General features: G+C 36.1%; 1 long non-coding RNA gene across 1 annotated transcript in view; it reads right to left on the reverse strand.

Moving 5' to 3' along the window:
• Positions 1 to 1,323: 1,323 nt before the first annotated feature.
• The window catches only part of LOC307187907, a 66,249-nt gene continuing 47,272 nt past the window's right edge, over positions 1,324 to 20,300 (reverse strand). Inside the window, exons 4-5 of the long non-coding RNA XR_013828717.1 lie at positions 19,094 to 19,218; positions 1,324 to 1,445 (exon numbers count right to left, since the gene is read on the reverse strand). This is a non-coding gene — a long non-coding RNA (uncharacterized lncRNA). The remainder of the gene's footprint in view (positions 1,446 to 19,093; positions 19,219 to 20,300) is intronic.

Genomic DNA, 20,300 nt, shown 5'->3' on the forward strand with positions numbered 1-20,300 from the left:
AGATGCACATTTCTGAAGATTCAGGACTTTTCTGCATTGCTCCTCATCAAATCTGATTTGAACTCATAGGAAGATTGTTAAAAACTCTTCCAGTTTAAAACTATCCCTCTTAGAGATATTTTAAGATAGCATTGCTGAGCAACTTGGTAACAGCTTTTACTTATTTTGCAAACCATTATGTATGTAGGTGAGCTAAAGGTCATTTAAAAGCAAGATATTATGTGATCTCATTTTGCATCCCGAATCCTTATTTTTACCTGCAATGCCATCTATCCTGGATCCACCCCATCACCTGGCAATTATTACCCAAGGGTCTCATCTTTTAGGGCACACAAGGCTACTTCTGTTATAAACATACCAGTGCAGACAGACTAGAGACACTGAGGAGAAATATTGATAAAATGGCTGATGTCCCCACCTAAGACTAGAAGCCCTGCCCTTCTGAAGTGGGAACATTTAAGATTCATTTTAAACCTACTGGTAACCTCTGGAGATATCTGTGTATGTTGTCTCTATATAAAGAGAGTTCCAGGCATAGCCTGGACTCATGTCAAACATTGTAGCAAAAACTATTTCCTACTAAGTCCTCCTTGAGAATCTGAAATATGCCTCCAGAAATACCTCAGAGGCTTTTTCTATAGGAAAAAATCTTCCTCCCAAACTGCCAATAAATTGTTTTAATAAGTAAACAAATGCTGGAATGTAACCAAGTTGTAAAATTCTAAGTATTGGGTTGTTTTGCCTTTAACTATCCATGATTACTATCAACTCAAAGGAAGAAAAAAGTAAGGGACTAGATGTTCCCTCAACATACAGCATCTGTGAAATGGTCACATTGGCCAAAACTGTTGGAACAGAGCTGCTCATTTCTGAAGAATGTTGAGGCACAGAGGGCCTGGCAGGAGGTATTGTGTCAATGGAGTCAACAAGAAACCTCCTTGAAAACCTAAGATCAGGTCTGTGCTCTGTGACCACCTAGAGGGGTGGGATAGGGAGGGTGGGAGCAAGACGCAAGAGGGAGGAATTATGAGGATATATGTATATGTGTAGCTGATTCACTGTGTTATAAAGCAGAAACTAACACACCATTGCAAAGCAATTATATTCCAATAAAGATGTTAAAAAAAAAAAAAAGCTTTCCTATTTTCAGAGCTGCCTCCATGTTCTGTGTGTGTCTTCAGTGGATATGCGGCCAAGACTGAAATGCTCTGTCGGTACCCTCTCAAGAGGGAAACCCTTTAATTTTTTCTTCACCTTTTCCCCTGTGCTTCCTGCTTCTCCTCTTCTGCCTCTGTATAATCCTTCTCCTCCTCATTAAATTTTCTGGGATTTTAAAGACAAGGCTGAATGTGGTTTAGATATTTGAAATTTGAAAAAGATTGCTTTTGTTGACTTTTATTTTCTCATATGTTTGGGGTGATCCATGGTCTTGCAAGGGAGTGTCACTGTGGGTAGGAACGGAGTGAAGAGAGAAAATAAACATTTATTACCTGTTGGCTAAGTGCCAGGAATAGACTTAGTCATTTTACTATTACACTGAATAATCACACCAACTCCATGAGGTAAATATTATTTTTTTCCTTATCGAATGAGGGAAGATTTCAAAATAATGATGCCCAAGATCATGCAGTTTGTAAGTAACAGAGGTAGATATGAATCCACTTCTGTCCAACTCTGAAGTGCATGCTCTTTCAAGTAAATATACATGGGAAGATAAGGCTTATATGAGTTTTCAGACAAAGGAATTTGCGGGGGGGCAATTCCATGCAATATGTCACTTTGTATTTCTCAGTATAATAAATATCTTAGGTTCTGCTTATATTCTGTGCTTTGTGCTAATCATTAATGTAGTGTTGAAATTAGGAGCTTACATACTAGTAGGTTAGGCAAAGAATTAATCATTTAAAATTTAATTATTAGCAATTAATTGATCAATTTTTGATCCTGATAGGAAGTAAACAAAGTGAGATGCTAGACAGTAATTGGGAAAGGAGGGCAACCTAATTATATCCAGTGTCCAAGGAAGGCTTCTTTAAGGAAGTAACATCTAAGCTGAGACCTGAAGGATAAAAAGGAGCTGGCTTTGCCAAGAATGGGAAGATGAGTGTCCCAGGCAGAGAGAACAGAGACTAGGGTGAAAGAAACATAGTAAACTAGGGAGAGAGGTGAACACAGAGATTGGAGAAATTGGTGGGAGTCTGGTGATGCTGAAATGTATGTGTACATTAATACACTTAATATTTATTCAAAATGTAGTGGAAAGCCATTGAAGGGTAAGATACAGAGGAGTGATATGATATGATTTACATTAAAACAGAATCTATTTGGTTGTTGAATGCATCTCTCCATCTAGTCTGTACTCTAGGAAGTGAAAATGTATCTTACAGCTCCATATTATGTCTGAGAGGATGGGGGCAGATTATTAGTTTTACTTTCTTTCCTTATTCCAAATCCATTGCTTAATTAGAATGCCATTGCTTTTCTCTTATCTATAGGACAGTGGACAAGCAATAGTTTTATGACATTTGAGATTACAAAATTTAGTTCAGAATGTCATTGTCTCTCTCTTATCGGTGTGAGAGTGGATAAACAAGAGAGATCACCTTTCTGTTTGTCAGGGACTCTGCAGGATCCATGGGAAAGAGGCCCAGGAGTTGTTTAGTGCCATGGTCCTGCCAATAACATTATTCAGTGGTTAAAACATTATGAGGCATGGTTGGTAAGAGAATGGTTCTGGAACTACACTGTTTTATTTTGAACCCTGGCTCTACTATTTACCAGGTGGGAATCCTTGGGTGACTCACTTAACTTCTCTGTGTCTCAGATTTCTCACCTCTCATGTAGGGATAATAATAGTATCTACCGCATGTGGTAATTGTGAGAAGGAAATGAATTAAAACCTACGTAGCCCTTAGAACAGTGCCTGGAACATACTAATGAACAAATAAGGGCTAATTGTATCTAAAATTGTCGGATTAGAGCAGGGATTAAGTTTAGTCTTAGAGGTTGTCTACCAAAATTTGTTTCATGCATCCCTTTGCAAGTGGGAAAGAAGGTAAACACCACTCTTCTAATATGTGTGTATTAATGAAGTATTCGTAGGTTAAGGAAGTTGCAGATATTGGGAGAGCTACTTGAAAGAAAGAGAATGAAAAAAACAGGATTCTTGAGAACATCAATATTTAAGAAAAGAAAGAGGGGCAATAAAAACTAGGCCATCAGAAGGAATGCTATCAAAAACTCTACAGACAAAAAGTGCTGGAGAGGGTGTGGAGAAAAGGGAACCCTCTTGCACTGTTGGTGGGAATGTACATAATTTTTTTTTAGATTTTTATTTATTTTTATACAGCAGGTTCTTATTAGTTATCTATTTTATACATATTAGTGTACATAGGTCAATCCCAAACTCCTAATTCATCCCACCACCACCCCCATGCTATCCCCCACTGGTGTCCATATGTTTGTTCTCTACATCTGTGTCTATTTCTGCCTTGCAAATTGGTTTATCTGTACCATTTTTCTAGATTCCACATATATGTGTTAATATATAATATTTGTTTTTCTCTTTCTGACTTACTTCACTCTGTATGACAGTCTCTAGGTCCACGTCTCTACAAATGACCCAATTTGGTTCCTTTTTATGGCTGAGTAATATTCCATTGTATATATGTACCACATTTTCTTCATCCATTCATCTGTCAATGGGCATTTAGGTTGCTTCCATGACCTAGCTATTGTAAACAGTCCTGCAATGAACATTGGGGTGCATGTGTCCTTTTGAATTATGGTTTTCTCTGGGTATATGCCCAGTAGTGGGATTGCTAGGTCATGTGGTAATTCTATTTTTAATTTTTTAAGGAACCTCCATACTGTTCTCCATAGTGGTTGTATCAATTTACATTCCCACCAACAGAGCAAGAGGGTTCCCTTTTCTCCACACCCTCTCCAGCATCTGTTGTTTGTAGATTTTCTGATGATGCCCATTCTAATTGGTGTGAGGTGATACCTCATTGTAGTTTAGATTTGCATTTCTCTAATAATTAGTAATGTTGAGCAGCTTTTCATGTGCATCTTGGCCATCTGTATGTTTTCTTTGGAGAGATGTCTATTTAGGTCTTCTGCCCATTTTTTGATTGGGTTGTTGGTTTTTTTCATATTGAGCTGCATGAGCTGTTTATATATTTTGGAGATTAATCCTTTGTCCATTGATTCGTTTGCAAATATTTCTTTACCATTCTGAGGGCTGTCTTTTCATCTTGTTTATAGTTTCCTTTGCTGTGCAAAAGCTTTTAAGTTTCATTAGGTTCCATTTGTTTATTTTTGTTTTTATTTCCATTACTCTAGGAGGTGGGTCAAAACAGACCTTGCTGTGATTTATGTCAAAGAGCATTCTTCCTATGTTTTCCTCTGAGTTTTATAGTGTCTGGTCCTACATTTAGGTTTTTAATCCATTTTGAGTTTATGTTTGTGGTGTTAGGGACTGTTCTAATTTCATTCTTGTACATCTAGCTGTCCAGTTTTCCCAGCACCACTTATTGAAGAGAGCGTCTTTTCTCTATTGTGTATTTTTGCCTCCTTTGTCATAGATTAGTTGACCATAGGTGAGTGGGTTTATCTCTGGGCTTTCTATCCTGTCCATTGATCTATATTTCTGTTTTTGTGCCAGTACCATATTGTTTTGATGACTGTAGCTTTGTAGTATAGTCTGAAGTCAGGGAGTCTGATTCCTCCAGCTCCATTTTTTTCCCTCAAGATTGCTTTGACTATTCAGGGTCTTTTGTGTCTCCATACAAATTTTAAGATTTTTTTGTTCTAGTTCTGTAAAAAATGTCATTGGTAATTTGATAGGGATTGCACTGAATCTGTAGATTGCATCGGGTAGTATAGTCATTTTCACAATATTGATTCTTCCAATCCTAGAAAATGGTATATCTCTCCATCTGTCTGTGTCATCTTTGATTTCTTTCATCAGTGTCTTATAGTTTTCTGAGTACAGGTCTTTTACCTCCTTAGGTAGATTTATACCTAGGTATTTTATTCTTTTTGTTGCAATGGTGAATGGGATTGTTTCCTTAATTTCTCTTTCTGATCTTTCATTGTTAGTGTATAGGAATGCAAGAGATTTCTGTGCATTAATTTTGTATCCTGCAACTTTACCAAATTCGTTGGTTAGCTCTAGTAGTTTTCTGGTGGCATCTTTAGGATTATCTATGTATAGTATCATGTCATCTGCAAAGAGTGACAGTTTTACTTCTTCTTTTCTAATTTGTATTCCTTTTATGCATGGATAGAACTTCCAAAACTATGTTGAATAGTAGTAGCAAAAGTGGACATCCTTGTCTTTTTCCTGATCTTAGAGGAAATGCTTTCAATTTTTCACCATTGAGAATGATGTTTGCTGTGGGTTTGTCCTTTATGGCCTTTATAATGTTGAGGTAGTTTCCCTCTATGCCCATTTTCTGGAGAGTTTTTATCATACATGGGTGCTGAATTTTGTCAAAAGATTTTTCTGCATCTATTGAGATGATCATATGGTTTTAATTCTTCAGTTTGTTAATATGGTGTATCACATTGATTGATTTGAGTATATCGAAGAATCCTTGCATCCCTAGGATAAGCCCCACTTGACCATGGTGTATGATCCTTTTAATGCACTGTTGGATTCTGTTTGCTCATATTTTGTTGAGGATTTTTGCATCTATATTCTTCAGTGATACTGGTCTGTAATTTTGTTTTTTTGTAGTATCTCTGTTCGGTTTTGGTATCAGGGTGACGGTGGCCTCATAGAATGAATTTGGGAGTGCTCATTCCTCTGCAATTTTTTGGAAGAGTTTGAGAGGGATGGGTTTTAGCTCTTCTCTAAATGTTTGATAGAATTCACCTGTGAAGCCATCTGGTCGTGGGCTTTTGTTTGTTGGAAGATTTAAAATCACAGTTTCAATTTCAGTGTTTGTGATTGGTCTGTTTATATTTTGTATTTCTTCCTGGTTCAGTCTCAGAAGGTTGTGCATTTCTAAGAATTTGTCTATTTCTTCTAGGTTGTCCATTTTATTGGCACAGAGTTGCTTGTAGTAGTGTCTTATGATGATTTGTATTTCTGCAGTGTCTGTTGTAATTTCTCCTTTTTCATTTCTAATTTTATTGATTTGAGTCTTCTCCCTCTTTTTCTTGATGAGTCTGGCTAAAGGTTTATCAATTTTGTTTATCTTCTCAAAGAGGAAGCTTTTAGTTTTATTGAACTTTGCTGTTGTTTTCTTTGCTTCTATTTCATTTATTTCTGCTCTGCTCTTTATGATTTCTTTCCTTCTACTAACTTTGAGTTTTGTTTGTTCTTCTTTCTCTAGTTCCTTTAGGTGTAAGGTTAGATTGTTTACTTGAGATTTTCTTTTTTCTTGAGGTAAGATTGTATTGTTATAATCTTCCTTCTTAGAACTGCTTTTGCTTCATCCCATAGGTTTCGGATCATCATGTTTTCACTGTCATTTGTCTGTCGGTATTTTTTGATTTCCTCTTTGATTTCTTCAGTGATTTCTTGGTTATATAGTAATGTATTGTTTAGCCTCCATGTGTTTATGGTTTTTACATTTTTTTCCCTGTAATTGATTTCTAATCTCATAGCATTGCAGTCAGAAAAGATGCTTGATATGATTTCAATTTTCTTAAATTTACTGAGGCTTGATTTGTGACCCAAGATGTGATCTATCCTGGAGAATGTTCCATGTGCACTTGAGAAGAAAGTGTAATCTGCTGTTTTCAGATGGAATGTCCTATAAATATCAATTAAATCTATCTGGTCTATTGTGTCATTTAAAACTTGTGTTTCTTTATTAATTTTCTGTCTGGTTGATCTGTCCATTGGTATAAGTGAGGTGTTAAAGTCCCCCACTATTATTGCATTACTGTCGATTTCCTCTTTTATAGTTGTTAGCATTTGCCTTATGTATTGAGGTGCTCCTATGTTGGGTGCATATATATTTATAATTGTTATATCTTCTTCTTAGATTGATCCCTTGATCATTATATAGTGGCCTTCCTTGTCTCTTATAACATTCTTTATTTTAAAGTCTATTTTATCTGATATGAGTATTGCTACTCTGGCTTTCTTTTGATTTCCATTTTCAAGGGATATCTTTTTTCATCCCCTCACTTTAAGTCTGTATGTGTCCCTAGATCTGAAGTGGGTCTCTTGTAGACAGCATATATATATATATATATACACCTTGTTTTTGTATCCATTCAGCGAGCCTGTGTCTTTTGGTTGGAGCATTTAATCCATACACATTTAAGGTGATTATCAATATGTATGTTCCTAATACCATTTTCTTAACTTTTTTGGGCTTGTTTTTGTAGGTTCTTGTCTTCTCTTGTGTTTCCCACTTAGAGAAGTTCCTTTAGCATTTGTTGTAGAGCTGGTTTGGTGGTGCTGAATGCTCTGAGCTTTTGCTCATCTGTAAAGCTTTTGATTTCTCTGTCAAATCTGAATGAGATCCTTGCCGGGTAGAGTAATCTTGGTTGTAGGTGCTTCCCTTTCAACACTTTATATATATGTTGCCACTCTCTTCGGGCTTGTAGAGTTTCTGCTAAGAAATCAGCTGTTAACCTTATGGGAGTTCCCTTATATGTTATTTGACATTTTTCCATTGTTGCTTTTAATAATTTTTCTTTGTCTTTAATTTTTGTCAATTTGATTACTGTGTGTCTCGGCATGTTTCTCTTTGGGTTTATCCTGCTTGGGACTCTGCAATTCCTGGACTTGGGTGGCTATTTCCTTTCCCATGTTAGGGAAGTTTTTGACTATAATCACTTCAAATATTTTCTCGGGTCTTTTCTGTCTCTCCTCTCCTTCTGGGACCCCTATAATGTGAATGTTGGTGCATTTAATGTTGTCCCAGTGGTCTCTTAGGCTGTCTTCACTTCTTTTCATTCTTTATTCTGTTCTTTGGCAGTGAGTTCCACCATTCTGTCTTCTGGGTCACTTATCTGTTCTTCCGCTTCAGTATTGATTCCTTCTAGTGTATTTTTCATTTCAGTATTTGTATTGTTCATCTCTGTTTGTTTGTTCTTTAATTCTTCTAGGTTTTTGTTCTTTAATTCTTCTAGGTCTTTGTTAAACATTTCTTGAATCTTCTCGATCTTTGCCTCCATTCTTTATCTGAGGTCCTGGATTATCTTCACTATCATTATTCTGAATTCTTTTTCTGGAAGGTTGCCTATCTCCACTTCATTTAGTTGTTTGGGGTTTTATCTTTTTCTTTCATCTGGTACATAATCCTCTGCCTTTTCATTTTGTCTATCTTTCTGTGAATGTGGTTTTCATTCTACAGGCTGCAGAATTGTAATTTCTCCTGCTTCTGCTGGTGGGAATATAAATTGATATAACCACTATGAAGAACAGTATGGAGGTTCCTTAGAAAACTAAAAATAGCACTACCATATGGCCCAGCAATCCCACTACTGGACATATACCCTGAGAAAACCATAATTCAAAAGGACACATGTATCCCAGTGTTCTTTGCAGCACTAGTTACAATAGCCAGGACATGGAAACAACCTAAATGTCCAATGACATATTAATGGATAAAGAAGATGTGATACATATATACAATGGAATATTACTCAGCTATAAAAAGGGTCATTTGTGAGATGTGGATTTGCCTAGAATTTGTCATACAGAGTGAAGTAAGCCAGAAAGAGAAAAACAAATGTCATATATTAACGCATATATGGGGAATCTAGAGAAATGGTACAGATGAACATATCTGCAGGGCAGAAATAGAGATGTAGATGTAGAGAATGGACATGTGGACACAGCAGGGGAAGGGGAAGGTGGGACGAATTGGGAGATTAGGATTGACATATATACACTATCATGAGTAAAACAGATAGCTAGTGGGAACATGCCATAAAGCACAGGAATCTCAGCTTGGTGCTCTGTGAAGACCTAGATGGGTGGGATGGGGGGGTGGGAAGGAGGTCCTAGAGGGAAGGGATATAGGTATACATGTAGCTGATTCACTTCATTGTATAGCAGATACTAACACAAAGTTTTAAAGCAATTATACTCTAATTTAAAAAAAGAAGGAATGTTCTAAAAATGTAGAAGAATAGGTGAAAGTAGGTAATAGTGGTAAAGAGATCAGCAGAAAGAATAGTGAAAACAGATCCCCATTGATTGTGCCATTAGGACAATATTGACCTTTGTTCAGTTGGTCTTGGGGTAGACTTGGAACAAGAAGTTGGTTTGTAGCCAGTGGTTAAAACCTATTTATGAAGTGAATTATAAAAAACTCTTCTAACAGGAAAAATGAAGAAGAAAGGGGAAGTGATAGCTTTGAAAGGAGGCTGGAATTGTGTGTGTGTGTGTGTGTGTGTGTGTGTGTCTGTGTGTGTGTCTGTGTGTCTGTGTGTCTGTGTGTACACCCAAAATATATGGGGGAATGAAAACTTGTTTGTAATATGTGAATATAATGTAATGGAAAAGAGAATGTATACATCTAAATTTCAAGACATATTGAATTGAATGAGTTTCCTAAAGGAAGATATAATAGACTCATTATAAAAGAGGCAATTAAGAGCATCCTGACTGAGTTTGTATCTTATCTCCAGCATTTCCTAGTTGTAGCCATGGGCATATTGCTGAAGCTCTCTGTGCCTCAGTTTCCACATCTGTAAAATTGGGCTAATATTAGGACCTACCACAGGTGGCTGGGGTCATGTGTTGTGCCCGTACGCATCCCAAGCATATAGTAAGTGCAATAGAAGTAACAGCTATTTTTGTGAAGGAAGGGAGGTAACATTTTCTTTGAGATTGAAGAGTAAGTCGGGCAAAGTAGTAACTGAATTGTGAAAGATAAGGGAGGGAATTAGAAAAATTTCTTAGAAACCCTCTACTTCCTCAATAAATGAGAAGAAAAGTTCTCTTCTGAAAATGAGGAAGGCAGGCATGGGGTCTGAAATTTAGAGAAAGTGGTAAAATTTGAGCATAGGTTCTGGAAAATGGCAAAGAAAGATGAAATAAAAAGATGATCAAGAAGGACTTAGGGACTAGCTAATATGAATACACTTGTCAAAGAATCAGTGTGCCTCCTCATGAGATTTTCTCCAGCAGGTTTTACCAGCTGGTAGATGCTGTAGTTACCACCCTACACAGACTCTGCAGGTCAGAAGGAGGTAGAGGTTTAGTAAGGGATCTGTTATCACAGTCATTCATTAAGTCATTCCATCAGGAATGCTACCATCTTTAAAAATGTTTTATTATTATCATTTTCAAATATTTTACTATTTTTAGTACTTTTTTCCTTGTAGAAAAATATATGCAATAGAAAATTTAACCATTTTCAAGCGTACAACTTATTTGCGTAGTACAAATATGCTATAAATGTAGCATTTCATACATTTTACACTGTTGTGCAACAATTACTACTATACATCTCCAGAAATTTTTTTATCATCCAAACTAAAACTCTGTACCATTAAAGAACTACTCTGCATTACCCTCTTCTCCCAACCCCTGGTAACCACTCTTCTGCTCTCTGTCTTAATCAATTTGACTATTCTAGGTACCTTATATAAGTGGAGTCATACAATATTTTTCCTTTTGTGTCTGGTTTATTTAACTTAGCATAATATTTTCAAGGTTCACCCATGTTGTACCATGTATCCGAATTTCATTCCTTTCTGAGGCTGAATAATATTCCATTGTATGTATGTGACATATTTTTTATGTGTCACATCTGTATCACATCTGTCCATGAAAACACAGGTTGTTTCCATCTTTTGGTTATTGTGAATAATACTACTATATATCTATATCTATATATCCATCAGGAGCAACTGGACTTTATCACAGAAATGCAAGGTTGGTTCAATAGCCAAAAATCAATCAAATCATTTCACCATACTAACAGAAAAAACAAAAATAAAAACATATGGCCCTTTCAACAGATGCAGAAATAGGCTTTGATCTAATTCCATACTCATTCATGAAGGAAAAATAAAAACATAGGAAACTAGGAATAGAAAGAAACATCTTCAATCTGATAAAGAGCATACACATAAAAATCAACATCATTTTTATTGGTAAAATATTGAATATTTTCTACTAAGATTAGGAACAATAAAACAATCTTACTTTAACTACTTCTATCAATGTTTTATTAGAGGTCAGAACAAGTGTCATAAGGCAAGAAAATAATAGAAAGTGTGATGACTGGAAGAAAAGAATAAAACTGTTTCTTTGCAGATTATGTGATTGTATTGTAGTAAGTCCTAAGGAGTCTACAAAATTTTACTAAAAATAATAAGTGATTTTAGCAAGTTCAAGAATACAATTCACTAAAACCGATTTTATTAATTAAAAAATAAAATATAATTTGTATTAATAATTATTTAAAACTTTGGAATAAAATTAACCAAAGACAAGTAAAACCTGTACCTCAAAATCTCCAAAATGTTGCTGAGATAAATTTAAAAGGATATAAAATATTGAGAGATATATTGTGTTACTGGATTGGAAAACTCATTGTTGTTAAGATGTCACTTTTCCTCCAATAATTTGTAGATTCACTTCAATCCAAATTAAAATCACAGTGGGCTATTTTGTAGAAATTAATAAGATGATTCTAAAACTTGTATGGACATACAAATGATGTATCTAGATTAGTTGAAACAATCTTGAAAATTGTGAAGAAACAATCTTGAAGAACAAAATTGCAAATTTCATATTATCTGATTTTAAGAATTATTTTAAAGCCAACCTAATCAAGATTGGGTGGAATTTGCATAAGAATAGAGTCACAACCCAGCTGAACAGACTAGACAGTCTAGAAATAAATCTACACATAAATGTCAATTGATTTTAGACAAAGGTGTGAAGGCAATTCAATGGAGAGAGAATATTCTTTCTTTTTTTTTTATGGTTGGGCAACCATCACCACCATCATTTTAGCATATTTCTATCATCCCCAAAATTCTGCTGTCAATCCCTGCTCCTACTCCCACCATCAGGCAATCACTAATCTTATTTCATAAAGGAAATTCTTTTTCAACAAATGGTCTATAGCATCTGTATAAACACATGGAATGAAATTTACCATGTCTACTTCGCAATATGCACAAACATTAGAAATGGATCATATACCTGAAAGTAAAATCTAAAGCAATAATCTTAAAAAAAAATGTGAGAATACCTTTATGACCTTGAGTTATGTGAATATTTCTTGGCAAGGAAAAAAAAGCAATAGACATAAAGAAGATTAAATTTTAAAATGAATTTCACCAAAGTGATTTTTTTAAAGTGTCCATCAAAAGATACCATTATGAAAATAAAAATGCAAGTCATAGGCTAGAGAAAATATTCATAATCCGTATATCTGACAGAGGATTTGCATCCAGAATACATAAATAATTTCTACAAATCATTAATAAAATGTTAACTAGCCAATATAAACAGGCTAGATAATTGAACAGCCACTTATCAAAAGATATGGCAAGCCAAAAGCCCACTGAACCGTTCTCCACTTGGGTTAAATAAAAACCACTTCATGCTTATTTAAAGAACTAAATTAAAGACTGATAACACTAAATGTGATGATTTGGAGGAACTAGAACTTTCATATGTTACTGGTGGGGGTACAAAGCAGTACACCCCTTTGGAAAACTGTTTGGCTGTTTCTTACAAAGTTAAACATACTCCATCAACCCATTGCCCAGAAATTCCACTCTTAAGTATTTACAAGAGAAATGAAGCATATGTTCACAAACAGCAGTGTGCCAAAATGTTTATAGCAATTCATAGTAGCCCCAAACTGCTAAAACCCAAATATCCTTAAGAGAAAAAAGGATATATTCTGATATATTCATATGATGGAATTCTACTCAGCATTTATAATAGAATATGGCACTGTATAATGAATAACACTAAAGAATTAAGCAACAACAAAAACAGCAAAACATTTGGTTGAATAAAAGAATCCAGACACAATAGAGTACATGCCATATGATACAATTTGTAAACACTTCAAATACAAGGTAAAAGTTGTATATATTGATTGAAATCAGAGCAGTAGCTGCCTATGAGTCCTGAGAATGATTGTAGGGCAGCATAAAGGAAATTTTTGGTATGACGGAAATGTTCTCTGCATTGGGTACAGGGTTGTATATATTAGTTAAAAATCATTGAATTATACACTTAAATGTGCACATTTCATTGTATATAAATGTTGTCTTAATTTAAAACAAATGTTACCAAAGTTGGTTAATAAATAAGAAGACCATTAACAGGAAGAGGAAGCACCTATGTCAGTAGCATTGACTTTTGTGACTCCCTGAATACTATGCCCTTTCATAGTTCCTTACTGTCCTCCTTCAGCTCTAACTGGCCCTTCACAAAATTTTCCCTTATCTCTTTTGTATCCACCTCCTTTATAAGGCAATCTCTGCTCTTCTTTTTTGATAGCTCTCTTCAATTCTCCTCTTTCTCCATCTTAAGACCAATTCTGATACTCCTTATTCCTATTAAGGTGTGAGTGACAAATAGCATTGTTAAACTGTTGACTTTCTGCCAAATATTTATTTTTTATAAGTGAAATGTCAGAACTCAGTGTCAAAGAAGTAGCTCAAAATAATTTGCACTATCTCAATAAATTTAGAATTTTATCTTTTATATTTTTAATCAGTTGCTCAACTTATACTGAGTTGCCAGAGAGTTTGATGAACCAGGAGATAAATTGAAGAGCTGTCAATCTGGGGAGAGGTGGGCAGATCTTAAGCAAATAAGGACTTAATGAATGTACATAAACAAAATGACAAATGTTTTTGAAAGGGGGGGGCATCTTCTAGGACTCTTTCCTCTTCTTCTTCTCTTCCATACATTTCACTTTCTATTCTTTCACTGAATGTTTGAAAAATCACTCTAGTGTGTCTCATCAATTCTGTGACCATTCCTATTCATCTTGCTCAAATTCTGCTGTCTCTCACTTGTCCTAAGATGTCACCTTATTCACCTCTGTGATTCCAGTTGTGTCCACCTCCTTTCTTACCAATTTTCCCTCCCCTTTCACTCTTCATCCTCTCTTTTTTTAAAAAAAAATTATTTATTTATTTATTTTTGGTTGCATTGGGTCTTCGTTGCTGCACAGGCTTTCTCTAGTTGTGGTGAGTGGAGGCTACTCTTCCTTGCAGTGCACGGGCTTCTTCTTGTGGTGGCTTCTCTTGTTGCAGAGCTTGGGCTCTAGGTGCGTGGGCTGCAGTAGTTGTGGTATGCAGGCTCAGTAGTTGTGGCTCGCAGGCTCAGTAGTTGTTGCGCATGGGCTCCGCGGCATGTGGGATCTTCCCAGACCAGGGCTTGAACCCGTGTCTCCTGCATTGGCAGGCGGATTCTTAACCACTGCACCACCAGGGAAGTCCCCATCCTCTCATTGATTCTCTCCCAAATTCCAGCTACACTAAGTGTGGGTGGTTTGGAAATAGATTATACCCTTTCATGTTTCTGTACCTTAGCATAGACTATTTCCTTTTCCTGGAAAGTCCATGCCGTGGCACTGACTTCATTAAGATCCAAATAGTTAACTAACTTTTTTCAGGAAGCCATAGTCTGCTCTCTCCTGTGCATGCTTCCCTTTGATGACTTTTGCTTATTATTATACATGCCATTTTGTCCTTTTGCCTGCTAGATTTTAAACTCCTTGAGAAAGGGATTGTGATAATCTATGTATTCTATTTTCTGGCCCAGTGTCTGACCCACTGTAAGCATTCAATAAATATTTGTTGACCTAATGTTTTATGAGAAATATTTAAAAAGATAACTAAACTTTCTTTTCTTTCTGTTTGAAATGTTTGTGTGTATGTATATTTGCTTCATTTTTTTTTTTTTTTTTTTTTTGGTCTTCTTCCTTTATTTACACACATATACACACATGGAAAACCATTAACAAATGTTATTGAAGGAAGGTGCCAAAAGAAATTAACATAAATGGGTATATTCTCTGGAGCTGAACATTTTGCCATTTATTTTTCATGAGATAGCTTCTGAAACATCAGTCTTCACTGTAAAAAAAACCTAATGAAGCAAAGCTGACTTTAGGAGCCATATTTGTAAAAGAGAAGTAAAAAGATTAGTTAATATTCTTTTAAGAAGATGATTTTCCTTTACCCAGTTTACTTATGTGCAAATCACTGACCCACTTTTAACATAATGAGGATAATAGGTAGGTTTGGGTAGGTATCAAAATTAAAGTCTAAAGTCTGCGTCTAAATTATGAGTTGCTTGCTTGTGAGAAATTTCCTAACTGGGACGGCTTCCAAAAGCACTTTACCGTAGCTTCATGGAATTTTCTCAACTGTTTTATTTGGTTCCTTCTCCACACCTCTTCCCTTGTGCATAGAGGCACATCTGTCTGTTTTCTGCCTTATCAAGCATGCATCTACATCTGTGAGGAAAACTCCACTTCCTCGGCTAAAAACCTGTATCTGATTGTGGTAATAAAGCTCTACTTCCTCAGTTCAAAACATACATCAGACAAGACCAATTACTTCAAATGACTCATAGTAACAGGCAAAGCAAAAGTTGTCTTTTCAAAGCCTTTGAACTTCTCCTGCTTCAAAGGTGTACTAAAACGTGGTTATGAGGTGATTGTCTAAAATTGCCAAATTACCAGTTTCCAAGCTTTGACATTTGCTATTTTGCATAACTAGACAAAGGAAATCAGTGAGATTACCTTCCAGGGGGAAAAGAGACCAAAAAAAAGGGCAGACAAAAAAGTAACTATGACATAGGTGAGGCTGGTGGCCATGATGCCTCTTAGGCAAAGGGCAGGAATTAACTATTGATAGAATCAGGTTACTAAGTTAAGCAAGCAGATATTTTTCATTCTTGTTCTTGCTCTTAAAAACATAAAAAATATATTACTCTGAGAATGATCAGTGAATAAGATTTTTCTTAAAGAAGTCACTGTCCAGAAGTTTTGCCTGATATTTTGAATTCTGGTGAAATACTTCCTAATACTCGCTTATGTGTCAAAAATGTCAGTAGTGGTAAAAGTAGTCAAAACTCATAAGTGCCTGTCAGCTGTCTGGGGATTTGCGTGAATTGAATTTGTGGCCGTATCTGTTCCTGTCCTTTCTCTAGAGTGAATTTAGTCTGACCTTCTTCAAGGGAAATACTTTCTATAGGTTTACTGCCTTCCTACCATACCTTTCAATAGCATAAAAGGCTTTTTATTTTACTTCTTGTAAACATCTTTAAAAATGTTTACCTTCTTTATAAAACTTCTTCCTAAGCACAGCAGGAACAGCTGAGCCTAATGGCTACGGATAAGTTCTCTAGAGTCAGATGCCTCAGTTCAAATCCTGGTTCTGTACGTCCATTCACCTGGATGCCTTTACATGGGCTACTGACTTCTCCCTGTCTTAATTTCTGCATCTACAAAATGGGGATAATGTTAGGAATTCCCTGGCGGTCCAGTAGTTAGGACTCTGAGCTTTCACTGCCGAGGGCCCAGGTTCAATGTCTGGTGGGGTTTAATCCCTGGTGGGGGAACTAAGATTTTACAAGCTTCGTGATGCGGCCAAAAAAACAAACAAACAAACAAATGGGGGTAATGTAAAAGTACCTACCCCATGGGTTGTTATGAGCGAGAAATACATTAATATTTATAAAGCATTTCAAATAGTATCTGGCACATGGTAAGCCATATATGTGTTTTGTAAAATATTTTAAAATGATGACGTGTGTATATTTAATTTACTTTTCAGAGCTTGATTAAATTGAGAGCACAATGATTTTGTTTTTCAAAAGCGATATAATCTGATGAGAAAAAATGCTGAGGCCCACTGCCTGAGTCTAAGGAGAAGTACTTGGTAGTTGGAACTAGCCAGCTTCTCCCGTAATCTCCACCATGCCAAGCCACTAAAGGGTTCCCTTGGCAGAAAGTTCAAAAATACTACTGAATCCAGTGAACTAAGCCTTGTCTCCAAATATTTTTTCTTATTTTCTTAGTGTGTCATCCCTCTTAAAATAAGGAGCAAAAAATTTGCGACCCTTGAAAACATACCCTTTCTTAACAATGAGCAATAAATGAGCAATTTTGATTAGGTGATATTATTCACAATTTATAAATACCTAGCAGTCAGGCATGGTGCAACCACCAATTCTTAGACATTTAGATCAAGAGAGACACTTTAGGTTAGTTAGTTCAAGACTCCCACTTTACAGAAGAAGAAGACTACAGTGAAACGGACATAGATAGGTTTTCCAAGATCATAGTCACAATTAGCAATGGATTTGGGTCATTGTTAGTCTTATTATTTCCTTGTCTCCTGTGTCTCTTCCATCATAAAACCAAATACCAGATGTTAAAATAAATACTAGTCTCCTCCAAATGATTATTGTCGAATCATACCCTCTATGATTTGCTGCCCTTCATAGTCTATCCAACACAGGTGGTTTGTAGATGCCCAGTTGGCACCTTAATTTGTAAGGCAAATAGTGACTGAGTCAAAATTTCATACTCACATTTATATACAGCACAGACCCTGTAAATAAACCTGCAGAGTCAAGTTTTATCTTGTCCACTTTGTGTCATCAATCTCTTGTACAGGAAATGGAGTGTATTTAATATTGGTCACTCTGTATGTGTCATTTAATCGTCTTTATTGATTGGATTTCATCAGAGTGTGGGGCTTGGACAGAGGTTTGATTAGACTGCAAGTATTCTTGGCCGTTTTCTTTTACCCGACACCATATCAATGTACCTTCTGGTATGGTATCACTTTCAAAATCAATATCTGAAAAAAGCCCTGCACACAGGCGCCCAGGAAGAAAAGGCAGTGCCTCTTAAGTCTCCTTATATACACAGATTAAACCTCTCCAATTGAAAAAGATTTATTGCATGTTTTAGAGCAGGATAGAGGAGAAAATAAGAACTGAAGGTGTCTCCATAGATTCCTTGTGTAATTTACGCATCATTTTTTATTTAAAAGTGTCAAATTCTCCCTGTTAATGTTGGTTGACATTTGAGAATGGATCATTTTTATCAATGAAATTTTATACTTTCAATCTAGTGCTTTTTTCCCCTAGATGTAATAATAGTTTATAAATATATTTTTTGGGCAAATTGATATCTTAGACAGACTATTCTTGCCCAAATTCATTTTGCATGGATTTTACTGCTGTGAAATGTCCACTGGGCCTCCGGACTAATCTTCCACTGAAGCAAAGTTTACTTTTCTATTTGCCAAAGTTGTTCCATCATGAGTTCACAAAGCTCAGGCTCCAGATTTAAATAACACAAACTAAGTAGCATTAAGCAGCAAATGTGTCTCTTTATGCTAGATTCATGGAGTTTGTGGTGGTGTCATTATGCTGACTGGGAAAGGGGCTGGGATAAAATGCTTATTTATCTCTCCTCTGAAACATGGAATTTTCTCAGAGGTCAGTTGCTGGGATCTTGGTAGTCAGGGTTGAACTGAAACTCCTAGGAGTAGATGAGGCAATTTGAATAACTTCAGACTATTTTAAGTATCAAAACCCTGGGGTTTGGAAATAATATATTCTATCCCGTAAAATGTAAATTCCTAATAAAGCAAGTTACCTGGCATCAATATACCCAGCGTTATACCCTGAGATGGAAGTCTTCTGCCATAGAGTGATAGGAAAGAATGGATAAAGAGCATGAACTCCATTCTGTACTACCACTGTCCTCTTTTTTTGCAATACCTCTCTGTCTGTAACTTTATCATCTCCTCCTTCAGGTTCTTTTATCCTTGCTTTGTGTTCTTCCTTTTGTCATATGTTACTTTAGAAAAGTGCTTGGCAAACTAAAGACCCTGAGCCAAATCTGGCAGCTTTGTTGTGTCGCAGAGACCATCTGGCCAGCAAAACCTAAACATTTGCTACCTGGTCCTTTGCAGAAAAAGTCTGTAGACCCCTGTATTAGAGCAACAAGTTTTCATTGTGAAATGACAAATTTTATGTGGGACGAGTTGGAGGGAAATGCAATTCCTCCCCAAAATACCATCCTGTTCTCTCATAATAATTGTATTTTCTGTATCTCATTTCTAAAGTTACAAGTATCGGACTGTCATTTCTACTTACATTTCTGTATAATGTTCTCAATGTCAGGAAATATTAAGATGCTGAAAACGTAGTTCTGTACATTTTGCTATCTTCTGTGATGACTCCCTCACTGTTATGACATGGTTAAAGTTGTGTGGTTGCCTCTGAAGAGAGAGAAAGTATATATTTATATACATATTTAATGTTTTGAATTGTGATTTTTATAAGCATGTGCACAAATATATTTAATACAGATTTTAAAATTAATTATTCCTAAAGAGCTTTTTCCAGATCCTGGTCAATATATTATATAGAGTAGAGACTTTTTCTACATTTAGAGAGAAATGATATGATATGATATCAGGTAAAAATCAGTTTGTAACACAGTAATTTTCACATACATACTCATTTAAACTTTTTCACATTTATAATCAGGGAACCCCAAGCAAGAAAATTATAACTCAGTTGAACTAAAGCAAAGATTCTCAGTCATGACGTTTCCCAAATTGTTTTAGAACTTAATAGAAGTAGCCACCATTTAGTGAGTATTTACTGAGTATCAAGTGTTTTAGGTATAGCATGTCAGTTAATCTCCCTAACAATGCTGTGAGGAGGGTTGGAGATGAGGAGACAGAGGCCAAGAGTTTAGTCACCCTCAGTCAAAGGCAGATGTGTCAAGTCTAGAGCTCAAGGTCTTTCCACAACACCGGGTACTTCTAACTGAAGGCAGATCTCCATGGTATGCAGACTTCAAATACCTCTTGGAGGCCAGTTTCACTAGGGATTTGAGAACAGAGAGACCCAGACACTTTCAGAACAGCCCTAGGAGCTTTGATGAGTCCATTGAAAATCTAAGTAGTACACATTAGGAAAAGAGTGTGTGTTCTGCTTTTCAGTTCATCAGGGTGTGGAATCTTGGGGGAAAGATGTCCACTGCAATTCATGAGAGCGAAGAAGTTCCCCAAGTTCAGCTTTTATTTTCCAGAATCTGAATTCGGATTCAGAGCACTCATCCTTCTACAGCCTAGGGCTGAAGTCATCAGTGAAGATGCTGCTGCTGTATCATGTAAAGAGTTTCAGTGACCCCCTTAGTCATGGAAATTTGTTCTTAAGGGCCCAGAGGGATCTGGGCTGAAAAAAAAAAATTGGGGCATGTGTTCTTGATCTGCCCTCCTGACATGACGTATGCTGTGGTTAATTTTGCTAAAACTTTGTTCTGATCAGGTTACTTCCCTTTTCACCAACC

This window comes from Stenella coeruleoalba (assembly GCF_951394435.1).
Source record: "Stenella coeruleoalba genome assembly, chromosome: 6".
Classification (NCBI taxonomy): domain Eukaryota; kingdom Metazoa; phylum Chordata; class Mammalia; order Artiodactyla; family Delphinidae; genus Stenella; species Stenella coeruleoalba.